At 39.2% G+C, this 18,677-nt stretch overlaps 1 protein-coding gene across 4 annotated transcripts in view; it reads left to right on the top strand.

Annotated features, from left to right (window-relative positions):
* NCOA2 (nuclear receptor coactivator 2) overlaps nt 1-18,677 on the top strand; it is a 188,226-nt gene that overhangs the window by 54,612 nt on the left and 114,937 nt on the right. For all 4 annotated transcript variants that reach the window (XM_077186425.1, XM_077186430.1, XM_054636477.2 and 1 more), the window contains one exon: nt 15,231-15,474. The gene's annotated coding sequence lies outside the window, so the exon portion shown is untranslated. The remainder of the gene's footprint in view (nt 1-15,230; nt 15,475-18,677) is intronic.

The following is an 18,677-nucleotide window of genomic DNA, read 5'->3' as shown; positions in this document are numbered from 1 at the left end:
TTAATTGAGAAATTTTTCATCAAATGACCTTTTTTCTCCAAAATTAGTACTTCATTCTTTCACACTTAATTTGTTTAAATTATAGAATTGGCTCCCTTATGCCCCCATCCCAAAGTCAGATTGATTAGTATTTCAATAACATTTTGTCTGTAGTCTTTTATAGATATATAAAACATAGAAACCTGGTTTTATATGAGATATATAAATATGTAGAAATGTGCATATATAGAAAATAAAATTTAATTAATAAAAAATTGTGGCCTCTAAAGCTGATAAAAGGGGCAAAAGTTGGAGAAGGTGATATTTAAAGCCAAACTGTTGGATATGCTGACAGATCTCAATACGAATATGAAATCTGATTTTCAGTTTCCATCTTCACCAGGTTTTTGTGCTAGGTGTTGCCTACAGCTGAATTGGGCAAGGATTGCAGTCAAAAAAATAATCTTCTGACTGAGGCAGCTGTAAAGAACAGAATTCTATGCCAGGCTCTGCCACCAGCCCCCCATGTGACGCTCGCATGTCGTTCAGCGTTTTTGGAGGTCGGCACCGCGTATTCATCTTGATTGCATGTGCTCAGCTTCAGCCTGATTTGCAAAAATGCTGAGTGCTCAGTCTTCTCAAGGAGAAGCTGTACTTTGAGTCAGGAGATTACGTGGTTTGAATATTTAAATGAATGTATTTCCTAAGTACTGTGGAAAAGAAAGGCCTAAGTTTCCATAATAATCACCTCCCTTTAGATGCTGCCTGTTGCTCATGTTAAAAGCTGATCCTAAACACAAATGATACTGTAAGTGAAGCAGGTCAGCTTACTTGTGAACTTCATAGAAAGTGCCTTTATGAAAATAATACTCGACACCGAGCATTTCTGAATGCTGCACCAAGTGGTGCGTGCAGTCATGCAATGGGCAATGGAAGTAAGACAAAACATCGAAGGCAGGGAATACTGTGGTGGAGTGCAGAGGGCAGCACAGTTGGAATTTGTGTGGTTAGATGCATTATAATTCATCCATGTGAGGAAACTGATTTCCTCAGGCAAGCTCAGTTAGGTCCTAACTCAAGAGCTTGATTTTCTATTCCTCTGCTGTAGTTGTGTGGGGGTTTTTGGCGTACCCTAGCGTGGAAACAAAGTGAGCAAGATCAGAGCCCTTATTGTCACGTGAAACCTGGTTTTGATGGGGTGAAGTGATTTTGTGAGGGGTTTTTGGGTGCTTTTTCCTCTTTCAGTTTTGTAACTTAACTCTGTTGAGCATTGAGAAGGTTTATATGGATGGAAAAGCAGCACTGCCTCTTCAAGATACAAAGGTAATAGCAGAAAGAAGTAGCCCTAGGATCACTTACTTCCACTTGGTGTCTGCAGATGGTTTTAATGGCTTTAGTCTCCTGCAGATACTCAGCTGCACTCATGCCAAATTAACTATTATCTTGTAACTGGTTATAAATACTAAGGAATAAAATTTGAAGAAAGCTAATTTATGGTTGGAACTCCAAATCTTCTCTTGTAAATATTACATGTCTTATTTCATTCCCCTTTTAGTTCATTGCCTTTAGCCTTTCATCAGCTCTTTGAGGTGAGGGAACCCAAAAAGCATTACCTTAGATCATAGGAGTCATTTAGGTTGAGAAAGACCTCAAAGAGGATTGACTCCAACCATTAACCCAAACACTGGTTAGAAGGAAGGGTTCTGGGATGTGTAGGGATTTTGCTAATATAAGTAAGTGCACAACTTGCTGGTACTGGAATGTGTATGTAATAGAGAGGTTTATTCTGTCTCTGTGGATGATTAGTGGTACATGTGGTATGAGTGCTCATGGTCTTTCTGGGGATCTATTTTTCTTTTTTTTTAGTATTTTTTTTTAAGTTGTGTACTTTGAGAGGAACTCTAGAAGCTCATTAAAAGAAATTCCTGTTTTGTAATGAAATGGACATTTAAAATGGCCAGTGTAGGAAAGATTCATACAGCATCACAGAGTTCTTGGTTTAAAGCTGATGTAGCTCTTCCTTCTCTCTCTAATAAACAACCACAAACTTCATTAGCTGCAGTAATTGTGCAAAACCAGAAGTAAGTTATCAGATCATCTCAGGTGTATGGGGTGTATGTAGCAGAAAGGAAAATAAATAGTCTGTAGCAGATGGTGTTTTACCATGTGAATAGAAGCTATGTTGTTCCAGAAATGCAGACATACACATAGTAAATGAAAATAATATTGACTATCCAAATATTAAAATTAGTAAACCCATAAGTATTAACCAGTATCACTTGGGTTTGGCTGTTTCTGGTATTTTTCTTCTGTTGGTGGGTTCCGGGGAAGAGGGAGTGGGCTTGAGGGGTTTTCTTTTGGGAGTTTATTACTTGAGAAAAGGCTTAGCTGTCTGTGTTTTCCACTCTGAGATATGGGGTGAGTGTACTTTCCTTGAAATAAAAAAAATCAGTCTCTTGTGATCATATAAAAGTCCATGCTTAGAAAACTAAGGAAATATTAGGGAGTAAGCAATTAAGTAGTTTTGAAAGGCAATGTGCATGCCAGGAAAAGTCCCATTCTTTCAGTGGCTATTAATTACTGTCATATATGGAGATAAGGTAATGTAATTTTAATATTTAAATGTTACTGTTCCATTGTCAATTTCTGCTATTTCATTGTCATGACATTTTGTTTGACAAATAATTTTGCTGAGGACTTCAGCAATGGATAATTAACCACAACTGTGGCAGAACTATGCAAATTTTTGCATGTGTTATTGCTAGTGCCAGGTAAAAGTATCCCAAGTAAACAGAAGGGGACAGTTGATTTGAGGTTGACTGATAAACAGATATTCCCTCTGTGTACTGAAAGCATGTTTTCAAGCAGTTGTTTGCTTTGTAATTTTAGGTATTGTTACAGAATTTGATTCTAAATATATTAACAAGTACTGCTGGAAAAATACTGGTTTTAGATTTCCAGCAGAAAACAGAATCAATATTTCCAAAATATGCCATTAGATGTAATTGTTTTCTTTCTTGGTCTCAGCCTTTTCTCTTGATAATGTTTATTGCTTGTGACCACGAGCATCCTACTACCTCTTTGGAGATGATTTACTTAGATCCAGATGTGTTTATGTCCGTATTTTAAAAGAGAAGTAGATAAAGACTTTTTTGGCATTAGTGCAAATGCTTCTTGGGAAACTCTGTGTCAAACCTCCTGACCTAATGTGTTGATATGAGTGTTGTTAACTGAGCTCTGTACAGCCACATTCTCCTGTTGTGCACTTTCCTTTCCTATTTCAGCTCTTCTAGCTCTGAGTGATTTTAGCACATCTCTGAGTAAGAGCTCAAACCCAAATTGCCACTTTCTAAGTGAGAGATTCTGGGCAAGTTTGGGAGTTTTTCCCCTCCTCTTACATGTTTTAAAGACTGGTTTTAGAAAATCCACACTGCTTCATCTCAGTTAGAATATAACCTTTTTTTGGTCCAGGTCCACTGCCAACTTTAAAATTAAAATGAAAGCGAACATTTCTAGTAAGTTTAAATATTTTGTGGGTTTTTTAAATGTTATATTTAAATATATGTGTAATGACTGTTTAGTTTTGCCTCCCCTTTTTTCCTATTCCAAGGAAGCTCATATGGTCAGGTATTTAAAAATAACTCTCTGAAAAAAACTCCTGGAGTCATGTTTACTCACATAAAGCCTCAGCTGAGATGGGCCTAATGTTTAGCCATGGAAAGTGCTGGGTTGTGCTGCTTCTGCCTCTTGAAGCCAGGCCTGCAGTGCTCTGTTGGTGATGCTTCATGCTCGTGCCCATCCTCTGGCTCATCACAAGTTTCCCTGTGACAGACACAATTAGTTTACTTTCTTATCTTGTTTGTGATGCTGTAGCTTTGAAATAACTTGTCTTTCCAGCTGGTCAACAGCTCAGCAGCAACTGCCTTCCCTGTACCATCACCCATAGCCTTCCCTGCCAGATCCCTGACTGCTCCTTTTCTGAAAAAAAGAATTTTCTTAAGACTTCTAACACACATGGACTATATTGCAGACACATCTGATACTTAATTCAGGGCTTTAATGATGATGTTAGTATACTTTCTCATCTTCAGGGCAGTGGCTACTACAGTTGCTGCTAATTGCTGTGGAGCTGGGGTGAATGGAAGCCCTTGCAGGGACCCTTGTAGGACAATATTTGGAGGTACTTAAGCAGGATTCTCTTTTGGGTTTAGTTATGTAGTTTAGTTATCTGTATTTTCATACAGATTTCCTTTGTTTTCCGTGGATCTGTTCTGACTAATCCTTTGGCCTGTATTTCATTAAAAGTGTTGACTGCAGAATGATGGTTTTGGTAATAGATGAAACAAAACTTTTCTTTTTTTCCTTCGCGTGTGCATGTACAAAATAAAAAGTACAGGATGACCTTTTTTATTTGGTAATTGAGAAAGTGCTTGACTTTGTTAGGAAAGCCATAGTATTAAGAATGCTGGTCCCTAGTCTTTTTAAAATTACTGCCAGTATGGTGTATCAGTTCTCCCACTTATCCTCTTATGCAGTCCCCTTCCCATCCCCCACTGCTCCCTCCCTATTTTTAGAGGCAGTACAAAGCTGTTCTGCTTCAAATGAGGAACAAAGATTAGACTAGAGTTTTAATGTTTTGCAGCAGATTTCTAAAATGTTAAATGAGCCAGATTAGAGCATCCTATTCCTAAAACAGTTCTAAATTGTTTCCATGTTGTATTCATGAATGCTGCATTTGTTTACTTCTAAAATTTTCACTCCTTACCCTAAAACCATCAGCAGATGATGGCAGAAGTTAGAATTGTGGCAAATCTGTGTGTGAGGAGCACAGATTCCCTTCCCTGTTTGAGAAATGGTGCTGTGTAACATTCCCTGTGCTCTTGTGAAAACGAAACTGAAGTTCAGAGTCTCTGTGCTGCTGTGATCTGCAGGCTGCATACTGAAGAGAGGACTATTAAAGAAGGCTGTTTATGTGGTGGTGATAAAAATCACACGTATTTTCCGGTGACTTAAAGACCCTGCAGCTTTTATTAGACTTTGAAGAAAATCATGCGCATGTGTGCATCTTTATCTGTCTTGATAAATACATGTAGCTTGCTTGGAAAGGTGTTGTTAAGACTACTGATGTTTACATATGTGTCAGATGCAAGATTACAAACTGGGTATGGAATGAGACACTAGGCTTCTAGCATATGTGAAGCATCTTGCATGTTTCACAAGAATTCCTTGGTTTAATGGTAAAGTGATTATTTACAGTACTTAATAATGTGGGAAACATTTGTGAGTTAGCTTGTAGTTCTTTTTACCTTAAAGAATGCAGTAGATAAAAAAATGCATTGCCAAATCAATGGGACAATTCAAGCAAATGCTGTGAGTATAGACAGATACAGAAGAATCTTAGCACAGCCAAGAATATTTCACTTGAATAAAATTATTAATTAGTTATTCCAGTTTCACAGTCTGAGATTGTAAAGTGTTATGAGTGCTGTTATTCATAAGCTTCTGCTGTAAAAAATGTAAGAATGTGATACTGGGTATGTTTACTGATAATTAAAATTTAATATTTTCCCCTGGATATAATAGAGTGTGCACCTGATTTGATGTGAGAGGTAGTTTTTAACAGGGCAACACGTTTTATTCAGTTTATCAAAGCCATCTAGCTATTTTTGTAGTTAAAAGCCAGTCAGTCATTCCACCCTCCTAGTTTTCTTCTGTCTTGAAAGCCCCATCCTCCTAAAAAAAAAGTTTGTTTTACTATCTCAGTTTGCCATCAGACCTTTCAGCTTAAGGCCTTGCCCTGTCTGTCCCCATGACAAATTCTGGATACTCTGCAATCACTAGTGAGGTGATGAAACTGTCACTTAAGCATAGGTGCATGCAGTGGGGCATGGAGCAATGAGCTATTAAAATTTACATATTTATGCAGCTTGCTTATCCACCATTATAGGGGACCTCATTTTGTATCTTTATGCAAAGCTCATCTGGAAAAAAAATCTAAAACTAATTTAATTTGGCAGTGCCATTAGGGTGGGCTTTTTTCCTTTCTGTGTTGAACTGTCAGTTCAGGTTTTGCTTCATTTTATAAAGGGTTGCACTAACACTCGCTGGAAGACACGAAAGTTTCATCTTTTGTGAAGCTGATACTGAGAACAGGTCATAAAGAATTATGGAATCTACACATGGCTGAATGGATCTGGGCTTTTATAAAGCAGGTTTGACACCCAGCCAGTTTTGGTCTCTGCAGACCTAATAAATGAAAGAGATTTTTCCACTGCCCTGTCACAGAAAACAAAAACGCAGCTTATTGAATTGGCTGTTCACTGCCAGTTTAGGAAAAAAATTGTCATTTTCTTGCCCTGTATAATAAAAGCAGTACTAATTAGTAGAAAGCACCTAACCAATCTTACATGCTTTTCATCTAGTTTTTGAAGCTTTTAAAAATTCTTTTTTATACATATTGTGGTAAGAACTTCTCAGGATTTCAAATGTTGTTAAACTTCAGCAATCAAATTGCATATTTTCAGCCACCTCTTAAGCAGACAGGAGTTGTTACAAGAGTCTCTTTCAGAGTTGCACTGTTGGTTTGCAAACTCCTTCTGACATCTATAAAGGCAAAACAGTCCTTGTCTTCTTTTTAAGTTCAAAATAAACCTCTAATTGGTTTATAGGGCCTTGGACTCAAGTTGATGGCACTTCTGTTTGTCTGGGATGCAGAAGGAAGACATGAGGGGGGAAGAGGGAGCCCCTTGCATCTGGTTAGCAGGCCCAGCTCTGGAATTGCCTGGAGATGAAAGAACCATTTGATGGTGGCCATTAACACCTTCCAGTGTAATATCCCAAACTGCCTCTGCCCATCCTCCTAGTACGGCTCCCAGAGCTGGCACTCTGATAGATCTGTGTCACTCTGATAGACCTGTGGCACTCTGATAGACCTGTGACATGCCCAGGAGGAAGATAGATGGGAATGAGGATTTGAGGGGTATGGGAAGTGAGCTGAAAGAGGAACAAGAAGAAATGTGATGCAGGAAGCCCTGGTGTTACCAAAGGATGGTTTACAAAACCTTTTGCAGTCTGTTGGTAGACATGGGAATCTGTCCTGCTGTCGTGCAAGAGGAGAAATAGAGTTAGGCATGCCCAGCTGGCCACTTTTTAAAGAAGAAAAATAATTTGCATCTAGAGGTGGTTGGTTTGCATGCTCAGCTGCCCCGTGCATGTGCAGGGATATCAGCCACCAATGTGATGCAAGAGCTGGGAGTCTGCAGGGCCATGGACAGGCGTGTGCACCAGTGTTTCCACATGTGCCCTGCTGGAGTGGCTACTCAGAAAACTGGAAAATGCAGTTGTCTCCTTTGTAGTCATTAAGGTAGCAGTAAAACTGGCCTGCCTGGTTAGAAACCAGTCAGGTAGCAGTCATGTTAATGGCCCTTAGCTTCCCCAAAAGGGGCTGAAGGGAGGAGTCGTGCTCATGTGACTCAAGGAGTGGATAAGGTGGCTCAATAGTCTCTGAAATAGAGGAGGACAGAAATGTGGCATGGGGGTGTTCAGGGTGCTCTGAATAGGTGCAGTGAGCGTGACCGATGGTTGCAGCAAAGTGTGAAGCTCTCTTTACCTCCTTTAATTTATGTGTAGTCAGAATTTCTTTGCACCCTACCTTGCATGAGAACATTACTTGGTGAAAGCTGGGGACTGCAGTTGCGCTGAGCTGTAGGTATAGCAGCTTTTCCACTTGATCCCACTTGCACTTAATGAACACTTGAAACCAATATAATATTCTCTCTCTTTCTCAAGAGAGAGATGCAATTTAACTCCAATTGTGTTCAGCAGAAACAACAGCAGTTTCTTTATTTCTGGGGCTATCTGCAGAAAAATCCTGGAACCAAAGAAGATGAGTCACCAAATTTAGTCATAACACTGGAACTGGTTTGATTTTTAGAAGAATTAAGTAGCACTTTTGGGACAGCTTTTTTAGACATTAGAAATTAAATATATATGTTGTGTTTGTTTTATATTTTTATAGATAATGTTCAATTTTGTTTTATATTTTTATATAATGTTTAACTTTATATTTTTATATATAATGTAATCTATATAAATGTATATGCATAGTATTATTCTTAGTAAACTTAGTAGATTTCTCTCATTTGAAATGTGTATTTAAATGCTCTATGTTCTTTTGTGACTTGGGAATGCGTAGGATTAATATATAATAATTCTCAGTTTCTATGTTGTAACTGCCACTGGAGGTAAGTATTAAAACCATTTCACATTAAAACCAGATTGTGACAGAGAAGCTAACCCATGTCTCCATGGGTTTCATAGTGAATTGATGGTGACTTGGCTTAAAGGGGGAAAAAGCCCATGCTTGGCAAGAAATGTAAAAAAAAAAAAAACAGGCAGTGCAATTTGAACCAAAATACTGAAGTTAGCATTGATTTTTTCCACCCTTTCTGCTGAAAAACTTCCAAAAACTTCTGTAACTGCTGCACTGTGGAGTTTGAAGTGTATCCACCACACTGGCTGAAGGTGAGAGAAGTGCTGCTGGAACCATGAGTGGGGCAGGTTGATGTGCTGGGGGCTTTCTTCACTTCTTGTATAGGGACCTGGGACAGGCAAGCTTTGTTGCTAAGTGCTTCCCTAAGTTTTTGAGGATGTTTTCCCCTAACTAAATTTTCTTAACTGGCTACTGCTATCACTTTGTGAAATTAAGGTACTTATAATGCTGGTGTATTATATAGTTTTGCCAGATTAATTACAGAGCAGTTATTGAGGCTAGCAGCCATGCATTACAGCTTGGAAACTGCTGTTTAGAGTATTCAGAGATTCTTCAACCTCAGTTGGAAAGAGACAGGAGCTGACAATAGTCATCAGATTTCAGAGGGCTGGTCTAGCTTAATCAAATGTACTTACCTGGCAGTGAACATGCCTGATTCCTAGTCTTTGGGCTAGCAAGAGTTAATCTGTCTGTGCAAAGGGGAGAAGCAGCCACAAGTGACTGAGACAGTTTGGCATGGCAAGATAAACTGAGCAGCATAGGATGAATGCAGGGAACTTTTTAATAGTGAACTGTTAGGTTGGCTCAGTACTCTGGTGTGACAGCACACTTTGAGCATTTCTTGCCAGAATAATGTGATGGTGTTTGGGGTGGTTTCCATGAGAGGAATGATTTGTGGGTTCCAAAGATATACCAAAAAGGAGATTATTAAGTTTTACAAATGTAGCCCAGACAGTAGAGGAGAAATCAGTGTATTAAATCAGAGCTGTCAAGCACTGAGGCACCACACTCACATTTCCTCACACAGTATCTGTAAGAAAATATTCTCTGCTCCTTCTCATCATGGATTTGAGGCTCGGAACCTACGGTTTCTGGAGCTAAGCACACTGTTGGCATAGCAAGGTATTGTAAAAAAGGACATTTTATTCAAAGAATTTCTCAAATTAGGCACAAACAGTATAATAGAGGTTAATAGAATTTACTGTTCATTGTTTTGGTAAGGTACCTATGAATAACATGCATTTTTATGTGTTAAGAAGCAATAATATTTCTCAGTTCTCCTATTTTTTATTCTCTGCTCCTTGGAGAACTCTCTTGTGTCTCTGGAAAATGTATGAATTATATAATGTAGTTTTGAATTTCTGAAGATTTCTGAAAAATTGGTGAAAATTAAAGCATAGTTTTATAATAGTCTTAAAGCCCTGTAGCAGAAATGGGGGTTTGCTCACAAAAATAAAGGGTCACAGTGTATTTCTGCTGCAAGCCACAGTAATAAGAGGGAGATAACTTTACAAGGTTTGCTTTGGTGCAGTACCAAAGCCACATGTGTGCCAAGAGTCATCTTCACTTTGAGATATATCCTAAGAGCCATCTCAGTGGCCAGAGAATACTACAGGTGTATATGCATTTATTCTAAGGGCTTTTTGTTAACTTTCTATGCACGATATCATTGTATCTGTGCTGGTACTTAGTTTTGCTTTTATAATTCTGATTTACTTTAAAAATAAGGTAAATCACTCCTAAGTATATGACTTCTGATAGTCACAAATCTGAGACTCAGGTGCATTGTTTTGAAAACAGCAGACTATAAGTAGATTTATTTTAGTAGACAGCATATGGATTACATACTGCTATATACCTCTTTACTGTTTGTTCTGTAGCTATTTTGGCACTGAGTAAGGAAAACAAATTCTCTTGTAGAGTACACAAAGTGAGGTGAGCTTAAATGGTGGTCTCAAAGAAGTGCTCATGACATAACCAAGCTTTAGTCAGGCAGAACAGTGCTGATGTCCCACAAAGCTATGGCACAGTTGACTCTTTGCATCTGGTGTTTCCCTCAATACTTGCTAAAGAATGGAAAAGTCATTTGACCTGAAGAATATTTGACTGAAACTGGATTACCTTGAACTCTCAATGGTGGCTAGGGTTAACAGTGGAGGGCTGGTGTTGTGGGTGCTCATTGTGCTTGACTTGGTTTGTGAGTGTGCTAGTTCAAAACTCAGGGGGAAAATTAAAGCCACTCAAGCTGCCCCCTTCCCACCCCCCACCCCGCTTCTGGTAGTGGAGGAAACACTAGGAGAGATTATAAAATGGAATCACAATTTAGTGGAAAATTGCAATAACCACAGCAATGTTAATAAAGGAATGTAATAAAGTGAATGTTTTACTCACAACAGAGGATTTACCACTGGACAAACCAAACCACTTCCTGAAGACAGAACCCAGTGTGGCTTCCCAGCCAAAGGCAGAATGGCAACTGGCCCCATGCTGAGCCATGTGGTGGATGGGAAAACAAAGGCAGCAATGGAAAACAATGGCAGGGATGCTCCTGGCCTTACTTCCCTCCCAGCTGGAAAACAGTGGAAAAACAGACTAAACCTGGTAGGGTGTGACAGGGCCTTGAACCAGCTTAGGGGACCCTTCCTCTTGGCCTGACTGTGGGAGTGGGACTGGGATGCTCTGCTCGGTGGTTCTGGCCGCATCTCGGGCTCCAGCAGCAGCTCCAGCGGCTGCTGTGGCTGCCATGGATGCAGCTCCAGTGTGCTCCATGTGGCTCCAGTGGGCTCCAATTTTTTTTTCTTCTGGGGCTGGCTGGTGCTGTCTTTCAGCACCAAACCAGAAATGGTGACATTTGGAGGAACGGGGAAGGGACTGCTGGTGGCAGAGAGGGACAAGGCCAGCCGAGCTGGCCCTGGGAGCTGCACACGCCCTCCCTGCGTTCTGCTTCCAGCCTCAGCTTCCTCCTGCTGGAACCATGTCCCCACCATGACGTGGGTGGTATGGAATTAAACAGTGCTAGAAACTCCACCCTTTTTCCTCTAACCAGGGCACCAAGGCAAGGGCTTTTTTTCATATGACAGTGGAACACAAAAGTAAGGGATGCAGTGCCACAGCAGCTGGAAGCTGTAAGTGCTGTTGTCAGTATTTGTAACTAACTTTTTTTTTTTTTTAATAATATGCCCCAAGTCAGTAAAATCAATGGAATACAGGTAGAAGTTCATTATTCCATTTTAATCTACTTTTCAGTGTGAAGGCAAGCTGTGAGCAGCTGTGTGCAGTGTATTGTGGGGCAGTAACCTGAATGTTGGGAGTCTGTTAATTTGCATAAGAACTATAATGTTTTATACTGAACTCATTGTGTCATGTTATTTGAACAGATTGAAATGAAAGAATAAACTACACTTTAAATGTTGAGCAATGCATGAAGTAGTTTTTATGTTGGTGGTAGTATATAGGATTTTATAGTTATGTAGGATTATAGAATTCTTTGAGAAACTTCTTGAGATTAAAAAGGAATCATGATTTGGGGATTTCTGATGATTGAAAGTTCTAGTATTGTAGGAAATTATTTTCCTTATGATGATTTAAAGATCAGCTTCCCTAACAGAATTTATGACAGAATTTGTTTTATTCATACAGAGAAGAATCCCTCACCAAATGATGCCAGTGTTATTGATCATAGCAAGCACACTGTTTGCATTGTAGTGTGCCTTTGTGATAATTGTATTAGCAATAAAAATAGCTGTTGAAAGTTTTCAGGGAATAATTTGCATTTCAAAAATGCTGGAAACTACTTAAAAAAATAAAATAAATAGAAACAATGAATTTATGGACTTGGATGCGTCTTTGCTGTTAGAGAAGATATTTGATATGCTTCAGCCAGCTGTCTTAAGTCCTTGTAGGAATCCACTGTTCTAAAGAGGCTTAGTCTTCAGATGTTTAGTTCATTGCACTGTGCCTCACCTTTTTCTTGACATATATAACCAAGTGTTTATACATTCACAAATCTTATATAAATATGTGCAATCCTAGAACCTTTTCAAGCATATCCATTATCAGTGTTTTATGATTTGTTTTACATTAAAGCTTTTCTACTTGAAAAATAGTGTTTTAGTCCATAAATATTGATTTTGATGACAAAATAATTAGGTTAGTTTATGTTAAACAAACACATAGCTTTTTGGAGGTCTGCTGGATTTCAGAGGTGTTTTTAGAAACACAGTATAGTGGTCTGTAGGAACAAAATCCATTGCAGTTGCTTACAGTTGAGAGACAGCTAGCAGTGACTGATACTTCTAATCACTTGGGTAATGCTGTATGAATTCAGATACTTTCCTTTTTCTTCAGTGAAAAAAGTCCTTTGCTGACAGCAAATGTGTTACACTCTGCCAAATGAAATAGTGCATGAAATTCTGCTCTTGTTTTTTAAGCAAGAAGTTTTGTGTAGTTTCCATGATTGTACATTGAAGTACTGAAGTTTCATTCAACCTAATTATATTTTTCATCTGAACTATAACTAGTGATCAGATAATTATTCTGGCTTAAAAAAAGTACATATAGCTAATATGGATGCTCGATAGCCAGTTTCATTGCTAAATTGAATTCAAAATACGATAAAATTACTTATTAGGAATTTTAGAAAATGGTAGTGAGCTTTAATGCTCATTTTGTTTTACATATTGAGGTTGAAGCTTCTTGGTGTATTTTCATAAGAATTAACATAATTGTTCTGGGAGTGTGCATGTGGGTCCCATACTTCTTTTACCATAGTTGTTAAGAATTAGGTGCATCAAATGTCTCTAGACTAAATATGATCTTGCAGGAATGGCTAATCATGCCTTGGAAATAATTATTTCTTATTATTCTTAAAAATAAATGTCATATTGCATTTAATCCATGTCATAATTAGCATCTGTCTGTGAGCATGCAAATGTTTTCCTTTTCCTGGTCTCCTCTTCTGGACCTTATTTGTACAGAATATTTACATGAGCCATCGGGAAATTGTTGCCCTGTTTGCTCTTATGAGCTCAATATAAAAATCTGTAAGTTGGACTTTGCTCTAAAAGAATGTTACCTGTTTTGAGAGGTTTTGTTTTTTCTTTTGTATATATTATTTCTTTTGTATACTGATAGCATGCTGCATTTGTTTTTCATGCTGAGATAAATAACTAAATAGCTAAATAGAGAAAAGGAAAGAAGAAGCCTCCCAGTATTTCATTTAAGAAGGCTATTTCCACTCCAGGCAGGGGCAGGTGATCACAAGCAATAGTACTGTGTGAAGTTATCCTTCCCTTTTGTAACTTTACAGGGCTGCTCCTGATTTACTGCAAATGTAAAGTAAAATGGTTTTGCTTAAATTATCTCTATTAGCTGTGTGTGACCTTAATCAGGAATGAAGCTATCCCATTTTACTTCAGGTCTTCCTGGCCTGGAAGTACTTTTTGAGCAGCTGTAGCTTTTCAGGCAGTCATTGGTACTTCCAGGATGAAAACATCTGAAGAAATGCCGGCTGTGCTGTGCACTCTTCGATGATGCTGTTTGCTCTATCGCTGTAGGCATGCAACAAAACTGGTGCTGAAGGCAAAGGCAGCTTGCATGGCATGGGGCTCACCCCAGCACTGTCCACCCACAGCTGCTGCTCCTCAGCTTGACCACTCAGGTGGTAAGATCTGCACAGTTCTTGTTGGAGTGAGCTGAATGAGTTAAGCTGAAAATTCTTGAGCTGAATGAGTTAAGCTGAAAAGAGAGTGCCAGAAGTTGCAGTAAGGAAGGCTGCCTGGTACTTCCCAGTATAGGATGTTCCTTGGAGTTTTTTATAACTTTACAAAATGTTAGCCTTTGGGGCTCGGCAGTTGCCGCCAGCTTAATTTTTTTTGCTGCCAAAATAATTTCGCTCTCTGTGAGCATGTGTGGAAAAAGTTGTTTCTCATTGTAGATTTTTAAAAAACCCACAAACAAATGAAACAAAAAAACCTAGTCTTTTTTTGGAAATGCTCCATGTCCCTCCCTTTGAAACAGAAACTAGGAGTTGGAGTGTGAGAAGCGCTGGTGAAGGGCACTGGGGAAGAAGAGCCGATTGCAAGTCACAGCTTTGCCTTTGTCAGCACTGCAAAATTCTCAGATCGAAACAAACTTTAACTTTTTAAGGAAATGACGGATCTCACACTTTGTCTTGGGCATGTGAGAGCTGTGTGGCCTGGAAAAGGAGAGGGAAGCTGGATTTGTACCCTGGTGCCTGAGAGCCAGAAGCAAACCCATGGGACATTGACACATGCGTGGGACCCTAGTGTGGTCCTGGCCCCAAAATGCCGTCGATTGTGAAGAGGGGAGGCAGATGTGGTGGGAGAGTGACAGTTAATACTGGGGGAATGAAGGGAGAAGGGGGAGTCAAGGGGAGAGTGTACACTGCCAGCCAAGCCTGGAAGTGACTGAGCTGGGAGAGATGAAAATCCTTGGGGAGCAGGGTAAGGAGAGACTTGGTGCTGAAGGTAGGAATGAAGAAGGACCAGGGCTTGAATCAGCATGGGCCAGAGAATATGGCTCGAGGAAAACAGGTAGAGAAGTTTGTTCTAGAAGGTCCAGAGATCTTGAATATTAAGTAAACACTCTTTGATTTCAGTAGAAGCTCTTTGAGGGTGTTTTCAGTCATCACCTATAGCTAATTTCCATGCAGAGAATGATTTCACATTTGCAACCAATTTGATATTACTTTCCCACAAAAGCTGCATGGTACATCTGAAGATTTCAAACCAACTGCTGGTTTTTTGTAGGTGCCAGTGTGACACTGTCTGATGTCTCAGTTTCTTATTTCTAGAAGTGGTGAATACAAACATTTTTCCAGTGGGGCAGTGTCCAAGTCAAGGATTGTCAAAACTGAGCTTATCTTTGCAAATCTTTTTTGTTTGGCCCATTGTGGGGAAGCCCTTCAATTTAATGGTATTAAGTCACATGATAATGTGCTGGGTTTTTTTTCCTGCAGGACTCCTGCTCTGTTCCATGCACAGGATGGACTTGCTCTGGGAATGAATCTGGTTGATGCATTGGAGAAGGCTGTTCTCTGGAGTACCCCGCCTCACTTCCAGCAGAAGTTGGGACGTGCGTGGTGGACAAGGCAGGGGATTGCAGAAGGCAGGAGCCATTCTGGTGCTCTGTGCAGCTGCATGCTGCCCTGGCGAGTGGGACTCCCTTCCTGGCTGTGCTGCAGACTTCCTAGGTGATGCTAGGTAAGCTGCTCAATCATAGCTTTTCTTATGTCTTTGCTCACTGTGTCTTGCTTTCTTGTGGATGACTTGAGATCTCGGGAGCTTGCTTGGAAAAGTACTGACCACTGGTGGCTGGGGGTGAGGCAGTGGGGGCTGAGGTTTGGAGGTGCTATATAAAGCACAGGGTAATGCCAAGTGCTGTGAAAAAATCAGGTCTGAGTTATGCCAAACTGGAGACAAAGTTGTCTTCAGAACTGGAGAATCATTTTGACCTTAAAGCTGTCAGTGCTTTAGTTAGGAAGCTAGGAATAACACTGTTATTCTAGGTTAGGAGGAACAGGGTAAGGGTAGGACTAACCATTATGTTGATGGAGCACTCAGCTGCACCATTGAATTCACAAAGAAATCACTTGTTCTGTCTTCCAAAAAAAAGTTTGAGTAGTGTGCAGTAAATCAGGTATAGGACCATACTCCAAATGCCAAGAGTTAAACAGATTATTGTTTTGATTAGTGGTAATTTTGTACGTTTTTGAGCAGCGCAGAGGTGCTGTGGAAATGGTATGACATAACTGCAATGTGTACCATGCCACAAAAGCAAACAAAGGCAAAGTTTAGGTTTTCTGGGACTTAGCTTCTGATATTTCCTCCTATGAGTGCTTGCATCCAGATTAGTTTTAGTGTAGATATTCGTATCGTGCAAGATGATTTGGGGTGCAAGAAGCACAGCATTTTTTGATGCTGTCAACTCACATAATAAATGTACATAAAATTAAAATGACATGTAAATTCATCATTCATTGCAGGGACATGACTCTTGTGCCTGGTTATTGTATCAGATACTAAGTAGTGCTTGTAATGCCCACTATCAAAATGACTTGGAGTCTGAATTTCATCTGCATTTCCTCATGCCTGGGGTTTGTATTTTCCCAGTGTGATGTCCATAGCTAGCTACAATGCTGTTGTAACCAGTAGATAACAGAGAATTTTTTGGCCAAGGCATGGTTAAGCTAAATATTGTTTCAACTTAGCTAACCTGAATGCACAAAAAAACATTAAATCAGGTTTTATGAATTAACCAAGAGTGTGTTTTCAGTGCCTAGAAACATAGTGAGTGTGTTTGCCAGATAAGCTATTTCTCTCTGTTGCAGGGAAGAGAGAGAGTAAAAAACTGTGAAGGTTTTATAATGGCTGAATATTATATTAAATACACAGAGTAAGAATGAACGTTCCCCTTCCAGCCTGCTCACAGGGGATCTACTACATACAGCTCTGTGAAAGGCTGCACTAATGCTTTAGGTGTTGAGCAATATTTCTAAGTGCTGCTTTCTAAGAAAACATGAGGTATTTTTGTTTGACTACTGCTGCGCAGTGTGCAAGTCTTTCTTTAAATCTTTGAAAATAAACAGAAAAAGGCAGTGGGGGTGGCAGGGAAACAATCTGTATTTTATGAGCAGAAGTTAAAAATGAAATTATTTGCTTTATCTAGAGTATTGAGAGTTATGTTGCAATTAGACTGATGCAATAGCAGCCATTACGAAAGGATCTCAGCACTGGCAGAGCCTGCTGGAGGGAAGCACGGGACTGGAACAGCAGGGGTGTTGTGGGCCTGCAGGGCAGTGCACTGGCACAGCCACACCAGGGAGATTATCAGCTCATGTGGGACAGGAACGCCAAGGAAAATACAAACTCTGCCATTCCTGCATGTCCCATAAAACAGGAGGGGGGGGGAGAGAAGGAGGGTGACTTGTTTTTATCAATGTGCCTACTTTATTTCAGTGTCACGTCTAATCCGGTGTGGAAAATGTTTTCTGTTCTGTCAAAGAAGGAATGGAAATGGCAGCTAATTATGAGCTAATATACTTCAAATGCTGCTAATAAGAGTGGAATTTTACTCAGCTCACTCTGTTTCTACAATAGAAAAGTAAAATTTCTCTTGAGTCAGCTGAAACATCTGTTGAACAAATTGGTTCAATTTCATGAGTCTGTTGCTAATTCTGAAAAGTAGATGGTGTTTTATAAGATCAGTAGAGTCAGGAGGTTAGAGCCCATATTCTTTACTTTTTTTACTATTATTAAAGTAGGTCATGTCAAAATGTCTTGTTTTTATGAATACAGTAATAATGTGGTTAATGTTTCTAGTATTTCAAGCTTTACCTTTGGTTTAATGAGTTTGCTTCACTGTTTTTAATCAATATTACTAATAGTCTTTAAAGTAGTGGACTTCCAGCTTTGTATCAAGTTCTTGGTAGTAAAGCAGTTGAGCAGGTTTTAAAAAAATCCTCCTCCAGTGCATTTCTCTTTCTAATTTCCATTTTTGCCTAGTCTGTTTTACTTACAAAGTTTAAATATTAATAGAGTTTTAGTTGCTCCTATTGCTGTTTTCTCATTTGGACTGATTCTTTGTAGATTTGCAGATGTGGGAAAAATACTGTAGATGACAAAGCAGTTTATGGCTTCACATGCTAGATGCCTAAGAATGTCTTAGAGTCAACAAGCTGACATATGAATAATAAGAGAAGAAAAAAGGGAGACATTAAAAATAGTTTTTCCAAGATTTTGTTCCCACGTGTCAGAAATGTTTTAATTTTATCTCATATACGTGCATGCGTCTTAAGGTTCTCAGGTATATATCTTAACAGTATCATCACTGAAAGGGAATCACAAATGTAATGCAGATCAAGTTCAGTTCTGTGTGCTTTACTGTTAAATACTGTCAAATCAATGCAAGTTCTTCCTATGTACTACTTCCTATATACTGTGTATTACAGCCATAACTGGTTGCAATTCTGTGACATATTTGAAGGGGAAAGCTGGACATTGAATTTAGACAGTGAATATATACTTTCTGTGTGCTACGTATATTACATGCAAAATACAAGATTGGCATTAACCATGTGCATTCAGGGTAATTGTAAGCTATGATATTTTCAGCTTTGTGGTCAGGGTGTCTATTTAGAGTAGCTTAGTGTATGAGGGATGTGGATGAAAGTTGATAATATTTTCTAATGTTACTTAAAAAGTAAAGGAAATGATCTGTTGATTACAGCTGTTTTTTAAGCTGTAATATTTCTTAATTATGTAGTAGTTTGTTTGTCTTCTTTAACTTAGAAGATAATGGAAGTACAAATAGGAGAACAGCAGTGTGGGATATCATTGTTTTTGAGGGATTGCTGAGGAGGAATGGAGATGTACAGACAAGTTTTCTGAATGTGCATGTGAGTACT

This window comes from Agelaius phoeniceus, chromosome 1 (genome assembly GCF_051311805.1).
Source record: "Agelaius phoeniceus isolate bAgePho1 chromosome 1, bAgePho1.hap1, whole genome shotgun sequence".
Classification (NCBI taxonomy): Eukaryota; Metazoa; Chordata; class Aves; order Passeriformes; family Icteridae; genus Agelaius; species Agelaius phoeniceus.
Note: the sequence above shows the minus strand (reverse complement) of the source record. Positions and strands in the feature narration are given on the sequence as shown.